Source organism: Cebus imitator, unplaced genomic scaffold (genome assembly GCF_001604975.1).
Source record: "Cebus imitator isolate Cc_AM_T3 unplaced genomic scaffold, Cebus_imitator-1.0 Scaffold667, whole genome shotgun sequence".
NCBI classification, from domain to species: Eukaryota; Metazoa; Chordata; class Mammalia; order Primates; family Cebidae; genus Cebus; species Cebus imitator.
In genome coordinates this window covers 681,588-701,806 of record NW_016107982.1, presented here as the reverse complement: position 1 = coordinate 701,806, position 20,219 = coordinate 681,588, and the positions used below count along the sequence as shown (strand labels likewise).

At 42.0% G+C, this 20,219-nt stretch overlaps 1 protein-coding gene and 1 long non-coding RNA gene across 2 annotated transcripts in view; one reads left to right on the top strand and one right to left on the bottom strand.

The window, feature by feature from the left end:
• The window catches only part of LRRN1 (leucine rich repeat neuronal 1), a 39,683-nt gene extending 30,183 nt beyond the window's left edge, over nucleotides 1–9,500 (bottom strand). The window contains exon 1 of the mRNA XM_017518267.2: nucleotides 9,418–9,500. The gene's annotated coding sequence lies outside the window, so the exon portion shown is untranslated. The remainder of the gene's footprint in view (nucleotides 1–9,417) is intronic.
• A 9,500-nt stretch (nucleotides 9,501–19,000) lies between these two features.
• The window catches only part of LOC108295918, a 92,617-nt gene continuing 91,398 nt past the window's right edge, over nucleotides 19,001–20,219 (top strand). Inside the window, exon 1 of the long non-coding RNA XR_001821663.1 lies at nucleotides 19,001–19,164. This is a non-coding gene — a long non-coding RNA (uncharacterized LOC108295918). The remainder of the gene's footprint in view (nucleotides 19,165–20,219) is intronic.

The window sequence follows — 20,219 nt, the reverse complement described above, 5'->3', positions numbered from 1 at the left end:
CCCAGCACTTTGGGAGGCTGAGGTGGGTGGATCTCTTGAGGTCAGGAGTTTGAGACCAGCATGGCTAACATAATGAAACCCCATCTCTACTAAAAATACAAAAATTAGTTGGGCATGGTGGCATGCACCTGTAGTCCCAGCTACTTAGGAGGTACGAGACTTGCCTGAACCCAGGAAGTGGAGGTTGCAGTGAGCTGAGACAGAGCTATTGCCCTCCAGCCTGGGCAACAACAGCGAAACTCCACCTCAAAAGAAAAAAAAATTACAAAATTAGCTGGGCATAATGGCAGGCACCTATGGTCCCAGCTATTCAGAAGGCTGAGGCACAATAATCGCTTGAACCCTGGAGGCAGAGGCTGCAGTGAACCAATATCGCGCCCCTGCACTCCAGCCTGGGCGACAGAAACAAGGCTCCATATTAAAGAAAATCATTCAGTACTATTCATTAGAGTCAGCAACCTACTTATTTTGGCAAATATTGGCAGTAATTTTTTTCAAAATTAATCACTTTACCTATCTTTTCCCTGTGTAACAGAAAGATGCTTTTGAATTTTTAGAAACCTTCTACATTTAGACAATGATGATACAACTTAATAGGCAGTGAGATGGTAATGGTTAGGAGAATGCAATCTGTAACTATGCATTCTCATCCATTTAAAATGATTGAAAGAAGGTTTATAAATATGTTCTGTTAATAACTGTAATATCTTAAAAGATAATTCAATGATTGGTTAAATAAGCATACCAAACTCGATTTCAAAATTAAAAGTAGTTTTAAAAAAAGTGATTTTAGATAGACATTAACATGGAATTATATAATATTTTGAGCAGCATGGGCTAAGAGAGCTAACGTAGTCTAGTCCTCTTGTTTTATAGCTGCAATTAAAGAGGAAGAAACATAGCCAAGCACTTTAACAGTACAGGTTTAGAGTCAGACAGACCCGAGTTCAATCCCTGCTTCTCTAATGACCAGCTCTCCTCCTATCATTCTCAAGTCACAGAGGCAGTTCTTGAAAATGCCCTGCCTGGACAGCAGGAATGCCATAACCTGAGAATTCAAATAAAGGATTCTCTCCTCTAAAACAGATGTGTATCCATTCATTCAGTTGACAAATATTTATTACATACACACCAGTTGTTTGACCTTGGGCAAGTTACTTAGTTGTGGTCTGCCTTAGTTTCCTGAGCTATAAGGTGGGTGCCTACATTACAGAATTGTTGCAAGATTAAAAGGAGCTAATCCACATAATGTGTTGGTGATGGCTCCCAACACATTGGAAAGGCACAGTGTAGGATATCATTGTTCTACTGCTACTACTATATGCTATGTTAGGAAAAAATGGTGGGTTATGGGGATAGAATTTGGGACTCACATTAATATTTTCCTCTCAATCACTAAAGCATCTCATTTGCATAGAGCTAACCTCTCACTCCAGTGCCCAATCCTGGTAGTGATGCCATTTGGGAACTTCACCAGGAATCCAATTTGACATTGTGAATGAATGCAAGAGAAAACTATTCCACCAGCATTTGCCCACATATTTTGTGTTTTGCCTTCAGATGGCTTTGAAGTGACCTACGTTTTTCAAGTGGCCTCCTGTTGAGAAAGGATGAGTTTCTGACTATGTGAGGAGGCTGGCTATGTACCTGTATAACACAGCAAAGCTAACTGGTCCTTTGGGGGGTTGGGTCTTACATGTAGTCCTCACTGCACAGAACTATAGTGAGCTGGAATAATGATCTGGAAAAAGCCAGTCATTGCTATTCCACTGTCCTCATGGTTCTCTGATGGTCTGATGAGTTTATATAGATTCCACATATGTCCTGGAAACTCTCCAGATATGGCTGAAGTCTGACCTAACTCTGATCTTGGAAACCACAGAGAATGAAAAGAACTTTGAGTAGTCATGTGGCTTCTCAGTCTTACTTCTCATAGGAAACCTTACACTCTCCCAGAGAAACCAGAACTCAGTATACTTTTAAGACCTTGAAGGAAGGCTCTCTCCAAAACTCATTTTGATGTGCAAGTCTTTCTAAACAAACAAGCTTGTATGAAATCTGTCTCCCCTGCTCTATATGTATGACGTGTGTGCATGTATGTGTGCATATCTGTATACATTGGTCATTATTCTGATAGGAAAGTTAAAATGCTCCTACTAAAGAAAAAACAAAAGTCAACAAAAAGGGAAAATGATACCACTATAACTCCTTTTCTAGGCAGAACATCCTCCATTCTTCCCACATGTTCTGTGTTATGCCATTTTCCATCTCATTTCCTAACTCTAGCTGTACTCTCTTATGAACCTTTCTTCCCAGAATGTCACAAGTATTTTTTTAAGTGGCTAAGGTCAGCTTAAGATAAGCCATTAGGGAGAGGGCATGGTTAATCCTTAGGTATAGGGGAAACCCAGCTTAAGTTTCCCTGCTTGATACTTTCTAATTGATGCATCACAGGTCCCTGCTTTCTTTGGTAACCCAAGAGTTAGATAGAATCCTGAGTCATTGTCATATTGTTACCTGTTTGGACTCCACAGTCCAGGAAGCAGCTACCATCTGAGTGGAAGACACTAGGTCTGAGATAGGCAGGGAGTCTTAGGTCTCATCCCACCTCTGTCTTTCCCTAGATGCGTGACCCTAGACAAATTCAACTAGTGTTAGGAAGAGGAGCCTTGCAAAACCTCTTTTTTTTACAGATAAACTTGATCGAGTGACTTGTCCACAGTCACAATGAATCTCTCCATGACTCTGGTTTCTCAGTTATTGGGGAAAAGGAGAAAGAACAATCAGATTTGGCATCTCAGGATGTTACAGGTCAAATGAGACACATATTTAAGGATTCGGCAAAGTTTAAAGCTCTAAAATATGAGGCAGTGTCAGCTTTGTCAGCCCAGCTGCATCTTCTCTTCAGGCAGCTTGTGCTGTCCTATGTTTGTTGCTATCGACTTTCTGTTTCCAGCCTCCTCTCCTGTTTACTCAGGACACACTGAATTCTGACCAAGTGCTGCAAGGAATTAACAACTTCATCTCCATTTTAAAGTTCTCGACAAACTTAAGGAGTCTACCCTCTCTCAAGCAACCATCCAACCCATTTATGTTCAATGAGGCTAGATCGAAAATCGTCCCCTGCCGAGCACTTGTGTGGCAGGTGAAAGCCTGTTGTGTGAATTAACCAGTATGTTTCTCAAAGCCTTTGCTGGCAGCTGACATCCGAATTAAGGCTGCTGCTTCTGTGTGTCTGTAGCCTGCACTGTTGCCATCATAGCATACCATGCTGCACTTGTCAGTCTCCTTTCTATAACCCCAACTAAACTGAAGCTCACTGAGGGCAGAGGCAGGATCCTTGGCACTACTGACATTTGGACCCGATAATTCTTTGTTATGGGGGCTGTCCTGTGCTGTGCATTTTAGGCTATTTAACAGCATCCCTGGCTTCTACACATAAGATGCCAGTATACCACCCTTGTCCCCACCCTCGCTTGTGACAGCAACTGACCAAAAAGGTCTCCAAATATTGCCAAATGTCCCCTCAGAGGCAAAAATCACCCTTGGTTGAAATCCTCTGTGCAGAGTGCCTTTTTCGTACAGAGCACGCAATATTTGTAGGAGAATGCATAGGTTGATGGAAACAAAATGCTCCAATGTACAAGCTGCAGAGAAATCAAGCTAACTTCTTTTGGTTTTATTGCCTTCTGTAATGCCTGGCATACAGCAGGTGCTCAATATATACTTGTGGGGTGAACAAATGTTTAATGATTGTAAATGGCTTCCTGTACCCCTGGTAAAATTTTTCCCTTCAAGAGGGCCCAGGTGAGGTGGTGAGGAACTGTCAATCATAGGGAGAGAAAATTTTAAAAAGAACAACAAAATATCTTAGCTATGGGATTAGGGACCAGAAACATCACCTTGCAGAAAGGTGGGGCTGTAACCAGACCATTAGCTCTCCACTTAATTTAAGCACTTAGGGCAGAAATCAAATTATTTGCACTGGTAATATTTAAATCATTTACCAGTGTTCCTGGATCCTTTAGTGCACAACTCTCATAGAGCCATGAAGTACCAGGAGGGTTGCAGGACATCCAGAAGGTCAGACATTGAGTCATTAGTGTCAATGCTGGAAATTGAGCCTGCGCCTTCCTGATTCTCTGTACAGTACTTGATTACACTGATTATTATGGATGAAAATTAAGACATCACTATCGTGAAATAACAATGCAGGTTAATGAATTCTTTATTGCCATGCTAACATTTTTTTTCTAGAGGGGAAAATTATAGGCATGAAACCAATTAAGCTACCTTTCTTTCTTTTAAAGCTTTTTTAGTTTTTCTAAATGATGATTCTCACTGCGGCTTCCTGCTTACTAGTACAAACTCATTTTTTGTTTCCTAAGGTCTCACTGAGATAGATGCTAATATTGGTGCTGTCCATTGTCCCCCCACAAATTGATATGACTATGCTAACATGTTATCTCACAAAGGGCAGTCATAAATAGGAAGAGCAAATATTTTGAAATGAATATTCAACGGACAATCTCCTGAAGAGGTTAGGCATTGCTGGAAGTGCCTCCCTTGAAAATCTTTTTCCAAGATTGCCCTTTCCCAGATACCATTGTAGGATGGCTCTCTTTCCTGGGTTGAAATGGTGGCTCCAGAATACAACGGCAGACTAATTTATGTGTTCCCCAAACTTTAAATAGTTGTCCTTTACTCCCAGGTCTACAAAATATCTGCCACAGAAACCTTTCACATAGAAGGATGTCATGTCACATGTATATTGTTAATGTAACTATGGTAACCAAAAAATGCCACCAATGTGTCTGTTTCATACACAAATGAGGGGACAGCTGTGGAGTCCACATGTCTGCCAGTGGTATAATAGATGTGAGCTACGACAGCCTGGGTTGGAAAATTACAATTCATTTATATTAATCAGAGCTTTCAAGTAACACTCAACCTCTGAGCAATAAAGAGTGTAAATGGAAAGCAATAAGCCACTCTAAAAGCAGTTTGCACTCTACAGATTTTAAAACTAAGTGTCTTAAGCTGATACAGCAGCATCTTTAGAAGGTACTCTGAAGGCAGAGTGGACAAGAACTTGGGAATGTATTATTCCAAGCTCACTCCTGGCTTCTTTGCATCTCAGGGATGATTTTCAGTTTATTAGGTACAATGGTTCCATATAAGTTAAATGTTTCGTTTTGGTACTGGAAGCATGGCTTACAGAAACATTTTGGTAATCTCACTGATTATGGCAGTTAGTCCTTCCAGCCTTATTCTCGCAACTCTATTATGTTACACATGACAAAAGTGAGGGTTGGTATGGAGTTAAACGACTGATCCAAGATCATCCAGCTATGACTGGGTAATAGCTTGTTAACCAACCAATCAACTGATAAAACTGTTAATAAAGCTCGACATTTGCCTAGAGCTTTGAAAACATTCGAAAAGTAAAAAATATAATAGTAGTAAGCTTGCATATTGTTTCTTTTAAAAAACTGTAACATAAAATAGTATGTATTTTAATTATACTTCACAGTTCTACAGGGTGCCTGTAAAGTCTGGAAACTTTTATCATTTTATCATGGATTATAATGCAATGTCAATAAACCATTTATCATGCATTTGTCTATATTTCAAAACTTGGAAAGCTACTTTCTGTAATCTATAAAGTAGGTGAATGGCAACATGCTAAAACAAAAAATTAAAAAGCAAACTTCACTTAAAAAGATTTGTAGAACAAATAGATCCCTTGGTCACTAAAGTATTGAATTTTACAGATATGGTTTAACTTCTGTCTCTATTCTGTACTTTGAGCCAAAACAAGAGAGAATAAATGTTTCCCTGACTTCATCTGTATAAATATAATTTCATCCTGAATTAAATATTAATCAGAGCTCTATTCATGAGGTAAAGATACTTTCATTGTTCTCAGAAACATGATTCTAAATGATCATATGATTCTAAAATGGAATTTGCTTTATATCCAGAGTAGCTTAACCCAAAATAGATGTTCAACATAATTTTTAAAAATTAAATACAATGTTTGAATAACCTGACATTAATGCTGAAATGAATCATTCAGAGCACTATTATTTTGTAACTTAAAAATAAATTTTAAGTAAGCATTGTGAAAATCTCATAAAAATGACATCTGCATCCTATAATTTACCATATTTTATTTATGACTTATGGCCTACTTCTGCTGGTGTAAAAAGCCCACCATTCTGATTATTTATCATCATTATTTTTATTCCAGTGGCTTGAGAAGTAGCAATGTAACTCTGTAGAGATAGATTTTCTTTAGTACCTAGTATACTCCCATGAGTGTCACTGCTTTAGAATATGTGGTAATAGCTCTAGCAGTTCAGGTCAAGAAGGAGGCCTTAGCACAGACTGACCAGAGAGAGATCAATGGTTGATTTTTTCCTTCCTTTTTCAGAATTTCAGACATTAACCAGTGCTAGCTGAGGTTATTTTTTAGAACCACAGTCTGCAGGTGGATCTGGTCTTGAGATACTTAGCAGAATGATCCTTTTCTAATAATTAAACACTTTATTACTTTTATTTACCAAGAAATGTGTTCCAATCTTTTCTTTAATGAGACTTGCAGAATAAAGATTACACACAGGGAGGTTAATTGCCAAAGATAAGTTTTCACAATATGAGGGTCATTTTTAAGTTACCAGGTTTCAAAAATACACAGATGATAACTTTACAACAAATCACTTTATAGTCTAGAAATGTCAAGTTTAAGTTACCCTTCAACTCTATCAGGGAGACAGAATCCCAGGTGTGAAGAGTCAAATTAAGAGCTTATTACAATAATTTGTTACTTTCTGACTTCTGTATAGCTCTAAGACAGAAAATGCAAACTTGGCTATCACATTTTCTTACTTAAATTTGATTCAATTCATTTTTCCCCTCCTGGGAAAATATTGCCTTATGTATTAAAAGGCACTGAACCAGCAAAAAGTAACTTAAGGGAACATGTAAAATAGCAGACTAACATCTGTTGTCTACCCCTCCCCCCAAACACTGAGTCCTCCAAAACAATGTTGTCTTTTTTTCTGGTGGGAGTGGGGGGTGTTGTATTTTAATGTCCCTTTCAGTAACTATATAGAATACAGGGGCAAATGCTGTTCGGTGAATAGGTTTTTTTTTTCCCTTCAGCAGTGTTTGAGGTTGACAAAAGAAGAGGCCACTGGGGCTGGTTAGTCCTAGGTATTAATATAATCGCCTGCCTCACGTTTGGCCTTTTGTTCGGCTGTCACACAACGCCAAGAGGTGAACAGTGCAGTGTGGTCACTAGGCTAACGTTAGACACGGCAGAAAGGCCCTTGCTCCAGAGTCTACTGCATGACTGCCTCCCCATTCACTGTTTTGTGACCTGAAAACTACTCGGGTAACGGGATGGGACACCTGCATCACCTGCAGTTCTACAAGTTTGGCATCTTAAGAACCGAAATGACTTTGACTAGACAGTGGACATTCTCACGAGATCTTCATGTCAGTCAATGACAATGATATTCTACTATCATGAATAGCTCTGACTATGAGGACCAAATTTGAGCAAGAGTCAAATTATTAAAAGAAAACTCAAGAAGTTGAGGGGTCAATTCAGAAATCACTTCAAGCCGCCAGAAGTGGATTAAAGTTACTGTTAGCCTCACATAAACCTTTTCCTAACTGGCTCACAATATGCAGCTTGAATATTGCACGAATATATACAGCCAGGTAAAGAGCAAGCAGCACTTGGAACTTTCAATACAATAGCAGTTAAAGAATTTGGCTCTTGAATAAAGGTGTCAGCAAGCCATGGAATTCCCAAACAGAACAACTCATACTGCTTCTTTATTCTATTTTCTTAAGGTCTATTGTTAACTGAAGACTCCTTGTCTTTTCAAATTCCTTCATGTGAATGGATGAGGCCAGACATCTGCCAGGATCCGCTCACATTTGCATGCAAATCAGAGACTTCAGGACACATATGGCCCTGGAGCCAATAACACTTTTACTCTAGATTTATACTGATCAAAGTGCCTTCCTGAACTTTCCACTCCTCCAGCCCTAGCTTTTACAAATGAAGTAATGAGTCTATTCCGCTAATATTACTTGGACTGTCATGGCAAAACAATACAAAACATATTGTCTTTTAGAAAATCCTACACGCAAAAGCCCGAGTCGGCAGTACCTGCTCCCTCACCCAATTAGAATTCTACTCTTCCTTTACGATTTAGGTTTGGGAATGAAAATACTTACGGCGGGATGGGATTTAGACTCTTAGCCTTTTCCTTTGCCTTTGAGGTTCAAGTGCTTCAAAACCATTTGCACCCTGGCTGGTCATTCACCCACGGCCAGGCTCTGTTCTTGGCGTTGGGGCTACAGCGGTGAACACGGCAGGCAAGGTCCCCTTCTCCTGGAGCAGACATCCCGCCGAATCGCCCGGTCGGCGTAACCTCGCGGGCTCCCCCCGGAGCCGTCCCGGGACTTGCGGCCTTCCCGCTCCGGACTTTCCGCTCCCCTCGCCCCGGCCAGCCAGGCAGGGACTCCCTGGGCGGGACGCGGGCGCCGCGGGAGGCGGGGAAGCGCCGAGTCGGCGGCTGCCCACACCCCTCTCCACACAGCACAAAGGACACTCGCTGGCAAACTTTCCTCGCTTCTGACCCAGGCCGAGCCGAGAACTCAGCGCCAGCTCGGTTCCTGGCGGGGATGAGGCTTCCCTAACATTTTGGGCTGTCTGGCAAGCGTCCTGAGGCTGCCACTCCTTCCGGGCTCAAAGCTCACAAGCTGACGTCTATCCCCGCGTGGACCGCCGATAGTTAGGTAGATTCCTCCCAAGGCTCTGACTTCAGTACATTCAATGCCTTGTCAATTATGCCCTCTGCCCCTTTCTCTTACCAAGGCCACCGCCAAGACACCCTTTTTCTTTTCTCTCCCCATAATCCGCCACCTTCCTTTCCCTCCTCTTGGCCGTCTTTCCAACTCCCTGAGCTGGCTCCCTTTCCGCGCTTTCCTCCAGCCCCAGCTGCCTTCCCCAGTTCACATCCCGGTTGCCCTCCTCCCTCCCAGTCCCGGGCACCACCCTCCCCTGGTCGGCCCCTGAAATCCAGCGGGCTCGGCTCCAGCCACTGCCTTTTGCCTGTTTCTATCCGGCCTTCCTCCCCAACTGTCGCTCTCCCACACCCTGGTTTTTTCTTTTTGGTGGGGGGAAACGGGGAGACCGGGCACTATATTCCCGTTTCCTCACTTCGTCATTTTCCCCAGCTCCATGAGCCGCGCCCCCTGGTCCCCCTTGGGCCCGCGATCTTACCCTGCGGTTCCCCAGACCCTGTAGGGTCCCCCACGCCACCAAGTTTGCCTCGACTTCCCCTCGTTGCCTCCCACACCTCCCGCCGCGGCCCGGCTGGCCAGGGCACTTACCCCGAGGCCCAGCTGGTGGGGGTGTCGGGGTGCGCACGGACCCGGCACCCGTGGCGGCGGCGGCGGCGGCGGCAGCAGCAGCAGCAGCAGGAGAAGGAGAACGACGACGAGGAGGAGGAGGAGGACAGGCTGAGCGGCGCCTCCTTCCCAGCCCGCAGCGCGCACTGGCTCCTCGGGGGACCCCCGGCAGAGCACCAAGACAGGAGGCGAGGCGGCGACACAAGCAACAGCTGCTGCACGGGGCTGGGCTCAGTCGGCTCTTGGAGGCCAGGGCAGGGGCAGGCAGGAGTGGGAAAGAGTGTCGGAGAAGTGAGGTGCAGAGGGCGGGGCAGCGAGCTGCCAGGTCCGGAGGAAGGCGCCCCAGGCGCGTAGGGATGCCGCTGCGCGCTGGCTGTCGCCCGGGCTGACGCCGCCGGCCGTCTCCCCACCCGGCGGGCGTTTGCAGCCGCGGGCGCACGGGCACGCTTCGCTCCCCAGCTCGCTGCCGGCGCCCTCGGTGCGCCCCGCTTTGTGCTCCCCGCAGCCGGCGTGCACCTGGTGTAAGCAAAGGCGGTCAGCTGATGGGCCGCGCGCGGATTGGCTGCTCTGCCGTCTCCTCCCCTCCCGCCCGACCCCCTTCCCGGACTCCCCCTCCCGCCCCCGCCCCCGCCCTCGGCGTAGCCCCGTGCTGGGCACCATCTGTAGCCCGGCCAACAAAGGCGCAGCGCTGCTGGCCTCGGGTGGTCTGGCCGAGCTGCGCCGCCGCGGTCGCCAGTGCAGGGAGCAGCCGGCCGCCGCTTTTTGTCTAGGGGACAGCAGGCTGCGGCTGGTTAGGGAGGCGAGGCGCACTGCTGTTTCTTAGCAAAAGACAGACCAAGAGGAAAAAAACGTCTATGCTAGGAGGCCAGCTAGGCACAATGGGGCCACATCTCTGTGCAACGCAGAAGTTGGGCTCCGGGGCTGAGAAGCAGACACAGTTCGGCCCAGGATTGTGACAGCCAAGTTTCCGGGTGAAATCCGATCCTGCGTCTTAAAATATAGGGCGCGTCCTCCACTCGGTGTGCGCGCCCAGGGACGTCCTCCGCGGACCTGGCCCGGCTGGTGCCCTTGCCGCGGGAAGGAGGATTGGGAAGCTTACCTCAGTGGCAAAGCCGCTCCCCATTTGAGGAGGCTTTCTGAAAACGTTTCTGAAACTTTGAAATTATAGCTTTCTGATTAGTTAGGTGTACAAGTTGTGTTTAAATAGGCGGCAGAGGACTGAGAACGCAGTCCTAAGTGGAGGGTCGGGAGGGAATTGGTCTTAAGAAACTGCACTTGAACCGGCGTCTCAATTTCAAAGTCGCCAGCAAGCACAGAGCAGGACCCCGGAGAAGCCTTGGCACTCTTTACTGGGGGAATGTGCTTTAAGCGAAAGCATCATTAGACCCTCAGTACGGAACCACTTTGGGGAAAGGATTGTGCTGACATTTCATTATGATGTCTAAGCTTAAAACTTCTGGAGTATTTGGAAGGATTTATTACTAGAGAATAATCTTTTGGATTCTTCTAAGCCACGGGATAAATTCAATGTCAGTAATCATATTCTTGATCGTTCTAACATTTATTGGCGTCTCACATAGGTCTGATAAACGTTTGATGTCCTTATGTGTTCACATACTTTGCTATCCTGAAATTGTGTCATGCAGACATCAATGGTCACATTGTGTTTTAGAAGGCTATAAGAAAAGATGATATTAGCACTTGGGCTAGAACATCGTGCAGACCAGAGGAACAGCTAGAGAAAAAAGCCCTCTGCTGTCTACAAATGAATAAGATTTAAGATCTTTCAAAGCAAGTTGTCTAGACCCTTACCCAAATTTTGTAACATGATTTTGTCTCTTTCCCCGCTTTTCATGCAGATTATCCATGGAGTTAGCATGCAGAAAGCATGGAGTTTGTCTGACAGAAGGTGGCCTCTGGTAGAAGCACAGAACTTGAATGGTCAGGGAAAGATAGAATGGAGGTTTCTTAGGGAGTCTCCATTAGGTTTCCAGCCTGTCTTCCTGGGAGTGGAAGAGAGATGAGATTGTGCCCTTCAAGGAGGAGCTTTACAGAGAGGTCTTAGAGGAGCATTTGGAGCAACTAATGATGGTGACAGTTGCTCCTAGGAGGCAAAATCTAGAACAGCCTCCAGGTTTTGGAAGAGACTTTGTGAGAATGGTATGAGTCAGGGACCAATATATGAATTCTGAAGCCAGGCCAACAGCGTTTTAAATCCCAGCCCTGTAATTTATGAGCTGTGTCCCTATGGGTAAGTCACTTTATCTCTTTAAGCCTTCGTTTCCTTGGCTCTAAAGTAGGGTTAATAACAGTACTTATCCCAAAGGATTATGATGGTTAAGTGGGAGTAAGCACGTCAAATGCTTAGGACAGTGCTTAGTATACAGTAAGCATTCAACGACAGTTGTAAACTGTAGGCATTATTAGGCAGGTATTGAAGACTAAAAGAAGACATCAGTTCAGACAGGTGGGCTGATGATTCCACATGTGACAGAATATCTCAAAGGCACTAGCTGTTCCAGTGGAGGAAATGGACTCTGTCTCCCCACTGTTCAATTCATTTATTTTTAAGTTAGCGTGTCATTTATTTAAACTAATTTCCCTCTTCCCCAAAGCAAGAGTGAGAAAGGCAGCTTTGCCTGTTTCTACTTGACCACTGCATGCATTTGGTTCCAGACAGAGAGAGCATTATCATTAGGAAGACATGTGTGTCAGGGATGTGGGAAGGAATTTGGGTGAGAGGATGGGGCTTGCTGTGTACAGAAGAGGACAGATGAGCATGGCAATTATGAAAGAGTCTGAAATTTGGTACAATTATTAGAAATTTGCTCAGTTACCTAAATTGGTAATTGGTTCAAATTTTAGAAATTACCATTTTTTAACTCTGCAAAGGGGTTTCGAGACTATCTTGTTAACTGATACTTAAAAACTCCTTGTCATTGGGATGGATGAAGAGGAAACACCAAGTCAGTGTACCAGCATAACGAAACCAAATCTCTTACTTGCTTCTTGCTTAAAGCGCTCAAATCCCTCTGAATTACTCCTAGTCAGCTCACACAGTCCTGGGATCCTGAATTCATTAGTTAGTAAAAAAGCACTTCATGGTTATTTATTAAGGTATGGTAGAAGACCTTGGAATCTTTGAAGGAGAAGGAAATTGGAGACAATAGCCCAAGAGTTCCCAAGAGAGCAAAGTCTTACTGTTGATGTAAAGAGTTCTTGCCCCTAGATTGGCTGTGTTGAGACACTACAAACCCCTCTGGATTCCTTCACTAGCCCCTCGAGGTTCTTTAGCTTTGGTTTGAAGGAACATTATAATTGGTATTAGCCTAATTGTACTGATCTATGTGGTAAATGAGGGAAAAAAAGAAACTTCAGAGGATAATCATATTTGAATAATCTTTAAAAGAACATCTGTATTTTGAAAAGATAATTATCATATGCCACTTAAATGCAATTTTTCAAAGTTGAAAATATGTCTCTCTCTAATTGAAATATTAATAGAGTACCAGGAGTTAGAGTTCTTTCCAATTTCTGAACTAAAATTATAGTTTTAAAACGATTACCACCAAGTTCTTAGAGGGTAATGACTGCAACTTAAAATTATGTGACTGTTGTGTCATTGTTAACTTTCACACCAAATGTATTGTTACTCTAAGAATTTTTGACAATGAGTGGGTTTACTATATATACATAGTTCCTGTTCTAGGTTTTTTTTTTTTTTTTTTACTGTACATAAAATATCCCAGCACAAAAAAGGCATTAATTGAGGTTTCTGTAATTAAAACTAGTTTTGCATTTAAGCTTAAAAACCTGACGTGGAACTAAAGTGACCAAGCATCTTAGTTTGCCAGGGAACCTCCAGTTTTTAGTCCTAAAAGTCTCAACATCTCAGGTAACCCCTTAGTCTTGGGTAAACCCAGATGGAGGTGGCTCTAAATGAAACTAACTTTAATAGGTTTATGATAGTGTTACAATTTTAGTCGAGTTGCAACTTAGCAAATAAACCAAATAATGTTTTATTCCTGACTGAATAAAGGGTCCTGTTTCCACTTGTAGAACTTAGTTGTTGCAGAGATGTTGACAGTCATTATACTGGTCCATTTTCGTACTGCTATGAAGAAATACCCAAGACCGGGTAATTTATAAAGAAAAAGAGGTTTAATAGACTCATAGTTTTAATGGCTAGGGAGGCCTCGCAATCATGGCAAAAGGCAAAGGAAGAACAAATGCATGCCTTACCTGGCAGCAGGCAAGAGCGTATGTGCACAGAGTATCTGCCCCTTATAAAACCTTCAGATCTTACTTGAGACTGATTCACTATCATGAGAATAGCACGAGGAAAAAAATCCACCCTCATGATTCAATTACCTCCCATTGGGTCCCTCCCACAATACGTGGGGATTATGGGAGCTGCAATTCAAGATGAGATTTAGATGGGGACACAGCCAAACCATATCAGTCATCAAATCCAACTTTCTTATTTCATAAATAAAGAAACTAAGTCCTAGAAGAGGGACTCTGCCCGTCTGTTTACAGAGCCTACACTGAAAGCTAGACCATATACTCTTTTGAGAGGGATGATATGACCAACTCCTAGCCCAGGGCCTATACCATGTAATAGGTACTTGTAAACTTTTTAAAAATAAATGAATCAGTTAATAAATGAATATTTTATGTAATTGGATCACATCATTTCGTGAGTATTTTCTTCGTATCATTAAAAAGTCTTTGAAGCTATAATGCTTAATGTCTGCATAATTCCACCAATGTTTTGTTGGTGAGAAATGAGGACTTTCTGAATTATTTGTTACCACATATAATAAACATACTTGTTTAAAAATGCTATTTTGATTATTGATCTAGAGACATAAACTACACTTTGGATTATCAAGTTAACATATACAACTTTTTCTGTTTTCCTTACTGTTTACCTTTAGTGAGTCAAAATTACTAAAAAATAAAAGAATATTTGGTTGCTTTTGTAAAGATTTCAGCTGACAGAAGAATTTTAGAATTTTCTTTGTTTTTAATTATTTGCTCTCCATTGTGATTTCTCTTTTGTCAGTATAACAATAGTTAACATAAACTAAGAACTAACTCTGGGCCAAGTACCACACCTAGTCATGTTTTTTGTATTGAGAGAGGTAGTCTAGTATAACAATTAAGAGCCAGAGCTCTTGTTGGGGTCCCTAGGTTTACCTTCCAGCCCAACGCTGTGTGAATTGCAGCAAGTGACTTAAGCTCTCTGTGCCTGTAATAGTACCTGTATCATGGAGTTTTGTAAGGATTAAAGAAGCGATATGTAACAAACCTATGTAACAAACCTGCACACATACTCCCTGAGTCGAAAATAAAAGTTGAAAGAATAGTCATTAAAAAAAAGAAGCTCAGCATCACTAATCATTAGGGAAATGCAAATCAAAACTACAAGGAAGTACTACCTCCTACCCATTGGGATAGCCATGATACAAAACAAAAACAAACAAAAGAAACACCAGTGCTGGCGAGGATGTGGAGAAATTGGAACCTGATATGGTTTGCATTTGTGTACGCACCCAAATCTCATGTCAAATTGTAATCCCTAATGTTGGAGGTGGGGCCTGGTGGGAGGTAATTGGATCATGGTAGTGGATCCTTCGTGGATGGTTTAGCACTGTCTCCCTAGAGCTGTTCTTGTGATAGAGTTCTCATGAGATCTGGTTGTTTAAAAGTGTGTAGCACCTCCCTCATCTCTCTCTTTCTCCTTCTCTGGCCATGTAAGACATGCCTGCTTCCCCTTGGCCTTCTGCCATGATTGAAAGTGTCCTGAGGCCTCCCAAGCCATGCTTCCTGTACAGCCTGCAGAACGTGAGCCAATTAAACCTCTTTTCTTTATAAATTACTCAGTCTTGGGTATTTCTTTACAGCGGTGTGAGAACAGACTAATACAGAATGCTGGTGCACTGTGGATGGGACTATAAAATGATTCAGCCACAGCAGAAAACAGTATGAGAGTTCCTCAGAAAATTAAAACTAAAATTACCATATGACACAGCAATTTTACTTCTATGTGCCCAAAAAAACTGAAAGCAGGGTCTCAGAGAATTATTTGTATACCCACATGCATAGCAGCATTATTCACAATAACTAAAACATGGGAGCAACCCAAATACCTATTGTGGGATGACTATATAAACACAATGTGGTATATGCATATGTATTAGTCAGCTTTCATGCTGCTGTTAAAGACATACATACCTGGGACTGGGTAATTCATAAAGAAAAAGAGGGTTAATAGACTCACAGTTCCACGTGGCTGGGGAGACCCCACAATTATAGTGGAAGGTGAAAGGTATGTCTTACATGTCAGCAGACAAGAGAGAATTGAGAACTAAGTGAAAGGGGATTCCCCTTATAAAACCATGAAGTCTCATGAGACTTATTCACTACCATGAGAACAGTATGGGGGAACTGCCCCCATGATTCATTTATCTCCCATTGGGTCCCTCCCACAACATATTGGAATTATGGGAGCTACAATTCAAGATGAGATTTGTGTGGGGACAAAGTCACACGATATCAACATACAATGGAATATTATTCAACTTTAAAAAGGAAAGAAATTCTGACATACCCTACAACATGAATATGAAATGAGGACATTGTGTTAAATGGAATAAATTAGTCACAAAGACAGATTCTGTATGATTGCACTTATATGAGATATTTGAAGTCAAAATCATACAGAAAGTAGAATAGTGGTTGCCAAGGGATACAGAGAGTGGGGAATCAGGAGTTATTATTTAATAGGTGTAGAGTTTCAGTTTTGCAAGATGAAAAGAGTTATGGAGATGGACAGTAGTGATAGTTGCTTAACATTAGGAAAGTACTTAGTAACACTGAACTGTACACTTAAAATGGTTAAGATGGTAAATTTTATGTTCATATATTCTATCACAAGGGAAAAAAAGAAAAAAAGGTGTGGATGTGCCTAGCATGTAGCAAGCACTCACTAATGTTAATGTATTCGTTAATGTAATTGTCACTGGGAACAAATGAACCAAAGACCATCACTGGCTTAAATAAGGCAAGTTTATTTCATACTCAAATAACAGAGTGTGTTTCTGGGCCCAGTGGCCTCTATCTGGTCAGTCCATGCCCAGGTGACTTCCATTTTTTGGTTCTTCATCCTCTATGGCTGTAGGCTTTCTTTCCATTTGCACAGAGGATAGGGAGAGAAAGACATAAAAGGATCACAGGAATGTTCTATGGGCCAGCCTAAGAAATGGTGCATATTGCTATTGGTGAGAACTCAGTTACGTAGCTACGTCTAATAGCAAGGGAAGCTGGGGAATGTAGGCTAGGTATGGGCCTAGAAAGTGGAGGAAGAAACTGTGCAATATTTTGCAGCCTGTATTAGCATTACAGTAACGTATATTAGAAATACAGTCATCTCTCCTTCTGTTGGCTGTTATCTTACTTAGTCTTCATAACAAGTCTAGTAAGATAAGAGAGAAAATGACTAGTTCAGGGACATCCTGTAAGTAGGAGGGCATCATTACAGCAAACAAAATGTGTCCAGAACTAGAGCAGGGCTTTCAAGTCCTCCGTTTAAAACTATTCTTGGTTTACTGCTATTCTAATTACCATCAATACAGTGCCTTCTCAAAGTTCCCAGAGACTTCAAGCAGCGAGAGGAAGACTGTCAGCTGCCTCGCCAGAAGCATGTACTCTTTATTCTTTCAGTACCATCTTTCTTCTTTCAGTAACCATAAAACTTTAAGGAAGTTCTGAATTGTTCCTCACAAGAAAGTGCTTAGAGACTACTGCACTGGAATTCAGTGTCCCTATTATCATAAATGTAATATCCACACTTACTTTTAGTCCTGGGGGCTTATGAGGCTATAAAAGAAATATTGGCAGTTAGAGGAGACACAGTTGGCTTATACACATTTTGCAGAAACACTGAAGTCCACAGAATTTCCTCTACATTTCATTTTGTACCTTCTTTGTCAAGTTTGTCTCCATTTTGCCTGCACTTTATTTTATTTTTATAATAGAGAACTCTCATACTTGTTATCTCTGAGTATGTTAACAGTCTCTTTTGAGTAAAACATTGCCCTTATTGCATTTTCATGGATAACTGAGTGTTCATGGATAACTGAGTTATCCATCACTTACTGGACCAATCATCTGTTAAAAACCATATTTTCTTGAATTCAGTTCACATTGTACTCTTGAGTCTGTATCACTTTGCTCAAACTTTGCATCACATACTAGCTATCTTTTGGAAAGGAGACTGAGCTTTTGAGTTTTGTAGCCTTGGAGAAAGAAGGCAGATAATGGTGATTTATCTAGTTACTAGAAGCAAGGTCATATTACAATTCAGTTCTGTTAGGTCCAGAGGGTTTGGGAGCTGCAAACAATCTCAGAGACAATCTAGCTCAACCCTTTCATTTTACGGATGAGCAAACTGAAGTCTCAAGAAGACCAACATATCTATTTACTTCAGTGCATTTGGGAAATTTGAAAGGATTTAAATCCTTACCCAAGGTCCACTGCTGGTTAACAAGAGAGCTGGACTAAAATCTAGTTTTCTTGATTATTCTCTTATTTTAATGTAACTTTAATGAGGATCTTCAGCCTCCCAGAAGTTCATGGGATATACTCTTAAGACTCTGCTACTTTGTTATGTATGAACGCCAAAGCGCAGAAAACAAAAGCAAAAGTATATGTATGGGAGTACATCAAAGTAAAAAGCTTTTGTACAGCCCAGGAAATAATCAAGAGAGTGAAGAAACAGCCTATAGAATGGGAAAATATATATGTCTGATACATACCATACATCTAATAATGGGTTAATATCCAAAATATATAAATAATTCAATTGTAATAAAATAACCCAATTACAAAATAAGCAAAATATCTGAATAGACATTTATCAAAAGAATATGTACAAGTGGCCAAAAGGTATATGTAGATTTTTAAAAATGCTCAAAATCACAAATTATCAGAGAAATGAAAATCAAAATCACAGTGAGCTATCACTTCACGCCTGTTGTAGTAGCTATTATCAAAAGATGAAAGATAAATTTTAGGAAGATTGTGGAGTAAAGCAAACCCCTGCACATTGGTGTATAAGTTGGTTCAGAATTGACTACCCAAATATGTTAATTGTACTATATATATATATCGAGAGAGAGAGAGAGAGAGAGAGAGAGAGAGATATCTCCAGAGTCCTGAATCAAAGTCAGAAGATTTGAGTGTGTCATTTGCCAGCCATGTACCACCTCTCAATGTGCCATTGACAGGCTCTCAGTTTTCACATGCTCCCTGAGAAGTCAGAGTAAAAACATCCATCTGGCCTGCCTCCTTAGTTTCCAGATCAAATCAAACTGTTCAGGGAAGTACTTTGCAAATGGCGGAATGCGTAGGCCATTTCTTCATGATGCTGGGATAGCGGAAGGCTCTGTGAGCTGTGGGCTTCCAGAATGGGGTTCCCACAGACTGTGGCAGGCTGTGCCGTGTGTATGATGTCCAATGCAGACTGCACCACCCAAATGCACCTGCTCCCTTTCACTACAGTGTCAGGGAAGAAAACAAAACTGCCAGCACACCTTGGGACAAATGACTAAATGCCCTCCAGACATTTCAGAGTCCTCTGCCTTTCATACTTCAGTTCTTCCTGAAGGAATCTGGGGCTGGAAAGCAGGAAGCAATTTACTGTGGAATTTTTTTCCATCACAGGTAAGATTTAGTTTTAATAATAATAGTGATAATAATGGCTAATTAAGTATGAACTGTGTGCTAGGCATGGTGCAATTTCTGCATGAATTCTATGTAATTCTTAGAATAATCTCAAGAGACAGATGCTGTTTATTACTCTCATTTTTTCCAGATGAGGCCACTGAGACCTTACTGAAGTTAGATCACGTGCCCTGGATCACCAGGCTGATACCAGAGCCCATGCTCTCAACTCTGATGTGATCTATAGTCCCAGATTCTATCTATGCCGCAATACCAGAATCTGAAAGGCCTGCACTGTTTTGATCGTATCAACACTGATACTATGCCTATTGGGGGAAAAGATTCTAAATTCAAAAAACAAAATGGACTGAAGTAGTGTCCAAGGAGCTGTCCTCAGATATATTAATTCTTTCTAAGATGAGGAACAGAAGGAATACTGCTCACATTTCATCAGTATATTCACAAAATAATATTTGAAAGTAAATAGTAGGGTATTTGAAAATTTTTCGTATGTAAAAGGTAATGAAATTTCCATTTGTGATACTGGAGCTTTCTGAGTGGGGCACAGGGAGGGCCAGCCATGGACCATGTGCTTGATTCTTAAGGGTAGGGAAGTTATATGGGATGTGGTTTGCCAGATCACTTCCTGGAATGTCTCCTGGCTCAGTCTTAACACTCATCACTTTCCATCTCTGACCCTCTAAGTTCTTTATGTGTAAAATGAGACCACTGAAAGTATCTGTGGTATTTATACTTTCTTTCCCCTGCAGAACTCTTTGGTTAAATTAAATCATAAGGAAACACCATATCAGGCCAGTTGTGGTGGCTCATGCCAGTAATCCCAGCACTTTGGGAGGCTGAGGCAGATGGATCACTTGAGATCAGGAGCTCAAGACCGGACTGGCCAACATGGTGAAACCTTGTCTCTACTTACAAATACAAAAAGTAGCTGAGCATGGTGGCATGCACCTGTAATCCCAGCTACTGGGGTGGCTGAGGCAGGAGAATTGCTTGAACCTGGGAGGCAGAGGTTGCAGTGAGCCGAGATTGTGCCA